We start from the raw sequence: 12,196 nt of genomic DNA on the forward strand, positions 1-12,196 counted from the left end.
CACAGAACTTGGAGATCCTGGAAACAAACCCATCACGTGAAAGATGGGGAGGCAAAGGAGAGAAGGGAGGTTAGCATCACACCCTGGAGAAGGAGGCAAACTTTGCTGGCAGAGCCAGGACTGGGACTCGAACCCAGCTCTCCCCATTCTGAGATCAGAGCTCACATCACTCCTTCAAAACTAATTATGGGTCTAACGTTTTATTTGCCAAACCTACTGATAGGCAAAAGAGCAGGAGGCATTTAAAGTGATTTCAAAGCACCCTGTGTATACTCAGTGTGGCCATGCGCACACACACACACGCACAGAGCTTTAGTTTGGTGAAATCTTTCTTTAATTAAGTACTATGGACTAATTAAATATCTGCATTCACTGCCCCAAATCAGAGGCACAGCTCATGGGACCTAGAAGCTATCCTAGTCCAGCCTTTTTATTTTATAGACAAGAACTGGAATCCAGAATGGATGAAGTTGCAGTCACTTAAACCAAGAACCAGGGCACCCTGCCCCTGAGTTCAGTGCTCTTTCTAGCCCTGGCCCTAGCACCACAGGCAGGAAAATTATAACCTTTAATACACATGCATTACTTTATGTTCTTCAGCATGGATTCTCAAAGGGAAGGTGTTGGAGACAATTTCCAGTGTATTACTTTGACTGGGGCCTGAAATCTTGGCACACTGATTAGTGAATTTCAGGAGAAGGCTTTTAACTTCTTTAGAAGTTTTTACCATGATGATAACAATCACAGTCTTCCATTAAATGAACATTTATTGAATGTCCACTATGTACCAGTCACTCTGCTGGGTCATTTATGTACTTTTAATTTCTTAATTTTCATAGTACTATGATACAGGTGTCATCATTCCTGTTTTGTTTTTTTTTCCCCCCACAGTGGGGAATACAGTTTGGAAAGTTTAAACATTTTGTCCAGGTCATAGACTCAGGAAGCGCAGAGCTGGGATTTGACCCTCTGTTGTCTTTTATTATGCTGAGCACCTTAGATATGAAGTGATCTGTACTACACCACGGATACTGCATGGGGCAGTCTCATAGTTCTAGAGGTGTATGAGGCTGGGTTTCTCCAGATCCCATGTTTTTCTGGGCTGCTAAGTTCAGCTGTGAGCTCTATGCTACATCTCAGGTTTATAAGCCACTCCCAGAGGCTCAGAGTGGGGTTTCCGACAACCAGGACCCAAGGTAGCTGGGCTGGGCTATGAAGAGGCCCAGACCAGAGCAAAGATCATTAACTTGTGAGGACTAATCTCCTAGAAGGATTTGGCTTATAGATGTGAAAGGAACACAGTAACAGTGACTCCAGGATGGATGGACTCAGACGGCAGAAAGCATATAGATCATGGGACAAAGTTGTTTTTTTTTTTAAAAAAAGTTTTATTTATTTATTTTTGGGTGTGTTGGGTCTTCGTTTCTGTACGTAGGCTTTCTCTAGTTGCGGCGAGCGGGGGCCACTCTTCATCGCGGTGCGTGGGCCTCTCGCTGTTGCAGCCTCCCTTGTTGCGGAGCCCAAGCTCCAGACGCGCAGGCTCAGTAGTTGTGGCTCACGTGCCTAGTTGCTCCGCGGCATGTGGGATCTTCCCAGACCAGGGCTCGAACCCGTGTCCCCTGCATTAGCAGGCAAATTCTCAACCACTGTGCTACCAGAGAAGCCCTTTGGGACAAAGTTTTAAAGAAAGGTTTGCTGTTCTGTGTTTTATGTAAATAAAACTTTCATAACAGACCCGGAGAATTTCCTACACATAACAAGAATTTCCTCTAACGTCCCTGATGGCATTTTTGTTTCTGCTTTAATGTCTCCAGGAACAGGGAGCTCATTACCTTTCAGACTCTTGTAATTGTTAGAAAGTTCTAGTCTTCAAATTAGATCAAAAATCTGTCTCCCAGATGTATTCATGCATTGGGTCCAGATCTGCTCTTCGGTTTACAAAGACTAAATCTGCTTCCTTCCTACTCAGCAAGACTTTGGATATTTGAAGACAACATTTATTTTTTATATCAGCATTCCCCAAAGTGCGCTGAGCAGAGTAGTAAGTTTTCACAGTGTTAATAGGTGTCCTCTATAAAACAAACATATCAAAACAAACAGACAAAAGCCCATAAATAGCACTCTGTGGGCATGCTAGGTTAAATCAGGTCAACCAGATACGTTTCCTGCAAGGCTGCTCAGGACGTTTACTACGCTGATGCAGAGTATGGATTCCAAAGTGGAAATACTGGGCATGCAGTGTTTCCCAAACTTTCAACCTCGCAGATTTTTTAATCTCAAAACCCTTTTTTTCCCCCAGTATACCTTTTACTATTTTCCATATATACTTTTAGAAACTCTGTTTGGAAAATGCTTCCCTACACAAGTCTAGGTTCTTACTCTTTTCTCCAAGCTAAAAAGCCAGGTTCCTTCAACTATTCATTTTCAGACAAAGTGTTGGGTTTCCTCACAGTCTTCCCTCTGGTTCTCTACTAGGGCTGTCAGTTTAAAATACAGGATGCCCAGTTAAACTTGAATTTCAGGTAAACAATGAATAATTTTTTGGTATGAGCATGTTCTATGCAAAATTTGGGACATACTTATATGAAAAAGAATTTGTTGCTTATCTGAAACTGGATGTCCTGTATTTTTATCAGCTGAATCTGGCAAACCTAGAAGGGCCCCGAATGCCCTTCTTCCCTTGAAAAATGTGGCCCTCAGAGCTGGGCACATTATTTCAGATGTGGACCAAGACAGAGACAATTGATAACTTTGTGAGCCACCATTAACTCCGATTTTCCCAGAGACATTTTTAAAGGGATGATAGAAATATTTTTTGTAGATGATTAGAGGCCAATCTGAGACTGATCCAGATATCTTTCTGGATCTACTGGCAAAATGCAGAAGCCGATTTCCCATCCCTCACTCCTGTTCATAAGTATACTTAAGTTTCTCTGGTGTGAGTATTAGGGAACTCGATCCAAATACCATTTATAATTCCCTTTTCGTGGTCTGTCTTCTCCATTAGACCGTAAGAAACTAAAACAACAGTGACCAACCATGTCTACCTCAGTCATGGCTGTATCCCTGGTAGTTAGTACAGGTTCTGGCATATAGAAGTCTTCAAATATCTTTTGAATGAATGAATGAGCAAATTAGTCACACATTGCTTAGAAAGCTAAGTAAACCAGATAAGCTTACACTCTGAGGAGAAGAGGTGGCCAACAGGAGCTTTCCTTGTGGTTGGATTTGTCATCCACTCCAAGCTTTCCCAGATCCATTAAATACAGTTAACCTGTGCTGAAGGCACCTCTATTGGAAGATATGTGTGTAAAACAAGAACACCTAATTGCTCTGACTAAAATAATTTCAACCCAACACAAGCCATTTTCAAGAAATTGAAATACTTCCTGGAGCCTGCAATTTTTATCGAGGTGTGGAACTTGGCCCTTAAAAGAAGGGTGGGCTGTGGCCCAATGTGTGTGGGATTGGGGCAGCAAATCCCACTGGGTCTTCCCACAGGAACATCCTGATCCCAGAGGAATTGGGCAGAGTGAACAAGGACAGCCTCAGTGGAGCCCTAAGTTGCCAGCAGGGCATGTATGGGAAGCTGGACATGTGATTCCATAGCTCTGACTTGGTGAAAGTGCATCTGGTGACTGTCATGAGGAGCCCAGAAGGCTTGGAGCTTCTGCTCTAAGCCATAGTTGATAGAGCTGGGCCCTGCCTACTCTGAGCTTGAGCTCACACAATCTCGGGGCTTGTCAGTATTGAAAGCATCCTGGGGACTGTCCCTGGAGCTGGCAGTCACTTATCTGCTGCTTGGCAGCTGTGGCTTCTGTGCTGGGGAGTGTTAACCATAAAATTTTAAGTTAAAATGCAGCAGAAAGCAGGAAAATATAGTGAGAAGAGTCCTAGGTCCTAGGAGGGTAGCAGAGTGTGAAAAAACTTCTTTTTTTTTCTTCATATTTCATATGAGTATGAAGACCTAAGTTTAAGTCCCAGCCCTGCCATGTCTTAGTGCCATGCCCTTAAGCAGGTTTTGAACCTCAATCTTTTTATCTGTGAAATGTGAACAACCATGTTGACCTCAGAGTTATGAGGATTAGAGAAGATGGCATATAAAAAAGCCCTTTGTAAACTGCTAAGTGCTGGATCAATGTGAGGGATTTGCAACAACAGTAGCCCCATGAGCATAGTGCTGTGGCCTTCAGTCCTTGATGCATCTGGTACTTTGCTGCTGTGACAGCATAAAAGAACCACCCAACTGAAAGAAAAGAAGGATGTTCCTTACACAGCCTGAAGCAAAATAAAAAGAGCTTCAAATTACATTATATAATTCCTTTTAATTATGGAGGAAAACATTTTGCAAGCACATATTTGAAAACATAAAATATCAGTGGGTAGGAGTCTTTAGAATATATACATAAACAAATCACTTGGGAACATCCTTAAGACCCTAAGATGTAAGGCTCTAGGTGAGCCTTTAATTCTGCATGAATGTTTCTGTTGATCTCCCTGGAGCCTGTCACTGCCTCTGGTCAAGGCCTTTGCTGGTAAACAGGAGCAAAACTACAAGTGTCGTTCTAGTTCATTTGAGGGAAAATAATGCAGGGTATTGTGGCTGATAATTACTTGCTACTTCCTCTGCTGTGAGATGGTACACCCACTGGGGGAAAATTTGTATGTGTAGATATGTATGTACATGTGTTTTCTGTGCCAGGGCAGTAAGGGACACCTCGTCAGACATCTTGCCTTGAAAAGGCTTTCTTTCCTGGCTTTCTCTTTTTCTTCCTCCAGTGTCACGTTTCACACAGTGGTTAGTTATGGAGCACATTACTTGGAGTCCCATTGCAATCCCCATAAGGACCCACAGACCTCTGATTGTGGATCCTTATGTTAATATCTTGGTATAGCTGACTCTGTGCAAAAATTACTTCAGGCCTGGAGCTGGGCAGAGGCTCTGCTTATAAAGTTCTGGGGGGGCACAAGGCAATCTTTATGCAACCTGACCTGCCCACCCTCACCTCCTTGCCTGGGCCAAGAATCGTGAACGATCCTGTTCTGGAAGAAACCCCACCTTGCCACTGAGTGCTTTGAGCCAAGAGAAGGGGGAGCAGAGCTGGAGGCACAGGCATGAGGCCAAGCCACAAAGCCCAGAGCTCCAAAGTCAGAGGGTTCAGATCTGATACACCATTTGCCTTGTCCCTGCACCGTGTACTGGCTTTGATAGGCCTGATGGTACCTGGCAAGGAAGGTGTTTCTCTGCCTCCTGATGCCCACTGGATTTATATGTACCATGAATATAAACACATAAGAGTATGTTCACAGAGGCAGAGTTTGCAAGTGAATACTTATATGTAAGTGTGCATTTTAGGAAAACATACACAAGTGTACATAGGAACACATATGTGTGCACTTACCTATGTGAGAATGCTTTTGTATGGACAAGCATATCTTCAGAGAGTCTTTCAAAATATACATCTGATCTCTGCTGTAAACATATCAATGGCTTTTAAATGCTTTTAGGATAAAGAACCAAAACCTAATGCAGCTTATAAGGCCCTTTATGTGTGGCCCTGCTATGCTCCCTCTCTCTGCACACCTCTACACTGATCTTTGCTTAGTCCTTCTCATGCATGAGGTTTCCTTTCACCACAGGACCTTTATACATGCTTTTCTCCCTGAATGGTAAGTTCTTCCCTTCTCTCCTTTTCTAGAAATTACCTAGTCATCCTTCAGCTCTCAGTTGAAGCCTTACTTCTATGGGGGAACCTTTACAAACCTTTCAGAATTAGTCAGATTCCCTCAAAACACTCTGAATCTCTACATAGAAATTGCCACAGTTAAAAATCTGTCTTCATTAAAAAAGAAACTTATCCCTCCCATTACACAAACTCAATAAGGGCAGAGATAAACTGTTTTTGTTCACTCACTGATCTTCAGCACGTAACAATTCCTGCCACTTAATAAGAACTCAACAGACATGTATTGAATCAGGGGTGTATACATTTACCTAGGAAGAAGGGCCAGTATAGGAACTTGTGTGCCTGTGTGTACTTAGATAGCGGTGGGACCATGATTACGTGACATGGCATATTTTCTCATTTGGAGCACACGAAAGTGTGCTTAGGAATACCCATGTGTATTTATCTAAGGGAGAATGTTTAGGTTGAGTACACCTGTGTCCTGTACGTGTGAACATATTCATATGGGAGTATACACAAAAGAACATAGATGTGTCCGTACATCTAAGTGAAAATGTGTGTATATACTTGTGTTGATATAGATGTAGGCATCAATGTAAAAGTCTGTGTGTGTTATGTGTGTTATGGAAGTGCATATATGGAAGTGTATGTATATGTATGAATCATCCTGCAGCTGGGTGGGTCCTCCTTCAGATTTCTAAGTAGGAGGGTTTATGTAAATTAGGCAAATTGATTCAGATAGACTTTAGTATGATTTGACTTAATCATAGCAGAGTGTCCAGGAGGAAGGAGCACTGGACTAAGAGTCCATCCCTGCAGCAGAATCCTTTTTTCTTCCTGTGCTGCTATTTCTTGGTCTACATGCAGAGGGTTCAGGACAATGAGACAATGATGCTGTTGTGGAGGTACAACTGTGTAGATGCCATGTTGTCACAAAACACATTTTAAATCAAGTGCCTAATTGCTCAATGCACTTTATTATCACCTTCATCTTTCATAGTAACTTTTTATCATTTATAAATTATATTCATCTACATTGTTTTATTTGATAACACAGGGAAATTAGGATTCTGTTTATTTGACAGAATGGTTATTTTTGTGAATGTATGCAGATGTACAGGATCAATTTTTACAAGCCTACATTTTGTGTTCTTGAGCAGGAAGAGTGGGCAGGGGAAGACAGTGAGATCCCTAGGTACCCAAATTGCCATCCTAGGAGCACCTGCATCACAGTCCTCTGGGGGAAGTAGTGACAAAATGCAGATTGCTGGCCCCCAACCACAGTCCTGTTAGAATCTCAGGGAAGGGGGTCAGGAATGTGTATTTTCTCAGTGCAGATCATTTTTGGCCTCTGTAAGGTTTGGGACCCACTGCAATAACAACATAATGTCAAAAGACTCACTACCTAAACCAACAACACAATTTTATAGAAAGAAATTTCTAAGGCTGCCCACCTCAGGCCCTTGAGATTGACCCTTGCTTGGTTCTCTTAGGTTGAGGAGGCTAGGTGAGCATCTGGATTTATAGAAAGACACTGTGGGAACTAAAACAAGAAAGGAAGTCTGACAGGCTTATTGTTGCAATACATATTGTGAGAACTGTGAATCTCTCTCAAAACAATAAAAACCCAGCAGATTGTCAGGGTTGACACTAGTATTTAGAGACATCTAGTAGAATTTTTATAAAGAGAAACACTAGGCAGTCGCATAGAGACAGAATTGTCTAAAAATGAAGGAATCTCCCCAACAGCAGTTGTGGCTTCTGGGCACAAGGCCTGAGGCTGCAACGCCAATATGGTGTGGTAGAAAAGAAAGCAAGCAGGGATTACCTAGGACTCCAATTCTGCTTTGTCATGGGTGTTGCCGTTATGATTTCAAAAACTGTTTTCCCTTCCTGGAGAAATGAATACATGCAGACACTCCAGTCTTTCCCTCATAGCACTAGAAAAATAATAATAAAACAAGCCACGAGAGATGGTCATCTCCAGGTCCCTGTGTTACCTTGCCACTGACGTTGCCTCTTGGAATCTGCAGTCTCTTAGTACACTAAGGGCGTATGCACTCTCTCAATGCCCCTCCTACCCTGATATTCTCTATTGTGGAGACTCAGATGCAGACACAGACCTGGGCAGAGAAATGGAAAGAGCACCCCATTTCCAGCTGTCAGGAGCTTCCTGACCCTAAAGCAGTGACTTGACTCAGCACAAACCCATGTGCTGTTAGCAGGCGCCTCCCTCTGCCTCCTTCCTGGCCTTGGTGGGGGAAGATCACTCAAACTGTGCCTGAATAATGGTGAAAGAGTGTGCTCCCAACTCTCAGCACAGATTCTAAATGCAGATTCTCCCAACTCTCAGTCTGGTTTCCTAGCTGATACTTAGCCACCGCCTACCTAGAGGGCATAGGCTTGCCCCTTAGCTCCAAGGCTCAGAAATCCATCGGACCTCTCTGAAAAGAGTCCCTGGAGAATAAAATAAAATGCACCCATTAAAAATCTCCTCTCATCATTGTCTCCCTCCTTCTTTCTTACCTGATCCCCAACAGGAGGAAATATTGCCTATCTTAATGGTAAAGCACACGGGCTCTGGCTCAGAATACATGGGTTTTACTGCAGTATGGTCTGTAATCTTCAGCAACTTAGTTGATCCCTTCGAGTCTCAGTTTCTTGATTTCTAAGATAGGGACAAACATAATAGTACCTATTTTGTAGGGTTGCTGTGAGTACTAAATGAGATCATGCATGAGAATTGCCAAGTACAAGGCCTAGTTCATGGTAAGTACACTGTGTTTATTAGCCATCATGATCACAGCAAGTGCTCTATGGAATGGAAACCTGCTGTTGCACTTTTCAAATGGTAGGTATTGGTCACTATAAAACTTGATTAGACTTATTTTAACACAAGTCGACAGGCTGGGTCAGAGGCACTTAACAATGCAGAAAGAACCCTGCCCTGGAAGTTTGGTGGTTAGTTTCTCATGCTCTGAAAGCAGATCAGAGCCCGTGAAAGGAGCTTTCAAAGAGACAAGTACAGCATAGAAACATCTTTTTCAACCACCAGTAACAGGAGAGGGAGCATTCTGTTTAATTTACAAAATTTATCTCTGTAACCTTATTCCTCAAAACGTGGTCCTTGGAAAAAATCCATGGGAACATGCTAAAATGCAGATTCTTAGGCCTCAGCTCAGATTTCCCAATCCAGATGCTCTGGAAATGATGATTCTTTTGTACTCCTAAAGTCTAAAAACTGCTAAATACTCTGCCAGGCTAGTAGCAATTACGATATCTGGATCATATTATATATAAAACATATTCAAGGAGGCATTTGTTAAAGTGTTATCAGTGGGTACAAAATTGTATGAATAATAATCATGTATGAATAATCTAATTCTGTTTTTATTTAAAAAAATATTTCTACCCATAGCCATGCTTAGGACAAAGGCTAAAAGTATATACATCACATTTAACAATGGCTGTCTCTAGGTGGTAATGTTGTATGTGATTTATCTCATTTTGTGCTTTCGTATATTTTTAAGTGTTTTACAATGAGTTCTGTTACCTTTTTTTTTTTTTTTCCCTGTGGTATGCGGGCCTCTCACTGTTGTGGCCTCTCCCGTTGCGGAGCACAGGCTCCGGACGCGCAGGCTCAGCGGCCACGGCTCACGGGCCCAGCCGCTCCGCGGCATGTGGGATCTTCCTGGACCGGGGCATGAACCCGTGTCCCCTGCATCGGCAGGTGGACTCTCAACCACTGTGCCACCAGGGAAGCCCTCTATTACCTTTTGAACAAGGTAAAAATGTGCTTTTAAAATAAGAGCCATCCAGCCAAATGTGCAGCACTGAAGACTTCCTGAAATCTTACAGAGTTTTGGAGAAAGAAGGAAATGCAGGACTTATGTAAACCAAACCATCTCTGCTCAGAGATGATTAAACAGGTCTAGAGAAGGGAAGTGACCTGCCTGAGGTTGCCCAGTGATTAGGGGTAGGCTATACAGTTCCCAAGTCTTCAGGACCTTAGGCCAGAGGGCTTTGAAGTGCTCCCTGTGCTGGCCAGGGACCTGCCTCCCTTCCTTTCCGTCCTGTGAGGGTGACGGAAAGACCACAGGAAGTGCAGTGATTCTGAGTGTGGAGAAGGATGTAATAGACTTTGCAGAGAGGACTTTTCAGCTCTCATTATTTTCTCTCTGGGAGTTAGTAGGTCATTTTCAAAAGGCATGGGAAGAGCAGCTGATGAAAAGGTTTAATAGTTTGGAAAACTGCTTAACCGTATTGCTCTATTTCTGGATTTCCCCCCATGGCCAAGGACTGTTGAGATCCTGATTTTCCCCAGAGGTTTCCTGGTTAGGAATGTAGTGAAACCTCTGAAATCCCAAGGAATTGGGGAGAAGGCCAGCTGGAGTTAGGGAATGGTCTGAATACTTTTTAAGAACATTTAGGTCTGTTGTTTTCAAGGACATAGAATCACAGATTTGGAAGGTTAGTCCAGGCCCTGCTCAGTGTAGGAACCCCTTGTGCTTCATCCCACACAGAGCTTTATTTGGACTTCTCTTGAATGCTTCCAATGAAAGGAGACTCACTACTCTGATAGAGAACCTGTTTCACTCTCAGAAAATTTTTCTTTCCCCTGAGCTGGAATCTATCTTCCTGTAGTGTTCTACTTGCCTTCTGGTATTCATCTAAAACAGGTATGCTCCTTTTTCCCAGATGGTCCTTAAATATTTGAAGGCAGTTATCATGTACCAAATAGTCCTTCACAGCATTCTCTTCTGCAAGCTGACCACCCCCAGTACCTTAAACCGTTATTTATATGACAAATGTCATCAACTCTAATTAGAAACAAACTGTTGTCTCTAATTAGCCTCTTAATTAACAGCTATATAAATTCAGAGCTAAGCAGAGCTTAGAGACCACCTGCACTAGCCTCATTATTCTACAGATGAGCAAACTGAGGTCCACTGAGAAAACAGGAAAACTGCCTTACCCAACTAGAGAGAGAGAGACAGAGAGAGAGGAGAGGCAGAGTTGAGACCTGAAATCTAGTTGCATGAATCCCAGTGCAGGCCTCTTTTCGCCTCACCCGGCTTTGCGTTATTCGTGAGACGCAAGAATTTCTCAAGTTCTTGAAAGTGGCTGGGAAGTTTGTTCTCTTAGGTATTTCAAAAATTCCTCCTTAATATTATATTTGCACTGTTTGTGAAATAGGGATTAGCATAGGGCTGAATTTAGTGGAGGTTATACTGTCAATGGAAAGCATCCTTCAAAGTGTATTAACTCTCATTGCTCTCTGCTGTCAGAAGTTCATCTCCATTGCCCTAAATGCTAGCTCAAAATGGCCAGCACATGTATAGGGCCACCTAGGCCTGCCAAATTTTCCATAAGGTCCAGATACCTGCTCAATGTAGGAGACCTTCCCAACTCTGGAACCAGAAAATGAATTTGCCAGGACGTGAAGCAGGCTGTGTTTCTGCTTTACCCTGTGCTTGTTTTAAAGTTTTGTATCCTCTTTTCAGTCTGGACTGATTCTATGATGAAAAGACAAAGCAAAGACTCAGAGAAGCAAACTAGACACTTCAGTGATTGGTTTCCTTTCCCAGTCCACAGCAAACTCTGCAGTCACATGCTTCCAGGGGAACATTCCTCCCTGCCCCAATCCACAGCAGTCTCCCTCTTCTCTCAACAAGGTATTGCATTTCCAGTTTTTACACTTGTTCTGGCATGGATTATAAATTGCCTCATGCTGCTCCCTGGTTTCCATGTGTGCAGAAATCACTGCACCTGGGTTCCAGTCCTAACTCTGCAACTAGCTGGCGGTGTGGCTTTGGAAGGTGACAACCTTTCTGAAACTCAGTTCCCTCATTTGTTAGATGAGGACAGTTTTGCTACCTACCTCATAAGGCTGTCAAGGTCACATAATGCCTAAAAGGTGCCTAGCACAGTTCCTAACATTTAGTAAGATTTTAGAAAAGATATCTATGTAGTATTATTAATATTATGCTCCAGAATTCAGAGACAGAAACCTGTATTTTTCTCCTGCTGCACTCAGTAGTTGTAAATACCCCGATTGATCCTGGTCTAGTCTTCTTTTGGCAGTAGATACATCGGAAACATTCTAAGCATCGTGTAATGACAGTTCCTATTTCCCAGCTCCCTTTTCCCCAGATTCCCTCTCTCAATAATGATCTCAGTGGGGAGGCCCACCCTGTCCTGCCACTTTGCACACCTGTCAGCTTGCATCTCAGCATAAGGTTCTCATTTGACAGACTCTGAGAACTTGCTGTCCAGGCAAAGACAACTTTATGATGATGAATCCAACACAAACCTTATGTAAGCAACCTGTCAGCAAACAGAGGGACAGGGAGACACTGACAAATGCCCACCCCCAAAAGAAACAAAGCAGAACAAAAGGAGAGAGAAAGCATGGAGTTGAGATAGGCCTAAAATGCTCTTGCTTGTCAAAACCCTTAAAACTGGTCAATGTTCTTATATTTAAAGTATTCCCAAATGAACATGAATTA

The sequence above is a fragment of the Aethalodelphis obliquidens genome, unplaced genomic scaffold (assembly GCF_003676395.1).
Source record: "Aethalodelphis obliquidens isolate GAN/ISIS:26980383/991018 unplaced genomic scaffold, ASM367639v1 scaffold45, whole genome shotgun sequence".
NCBI classification, from domain to species: domain Eukaryota; kingdom Metazoa; phylum Chordata; class Mammalia; order Artiodactyla; family Delphinidae; genus Aethalodelphis; species Aethalodelphis obliquidens.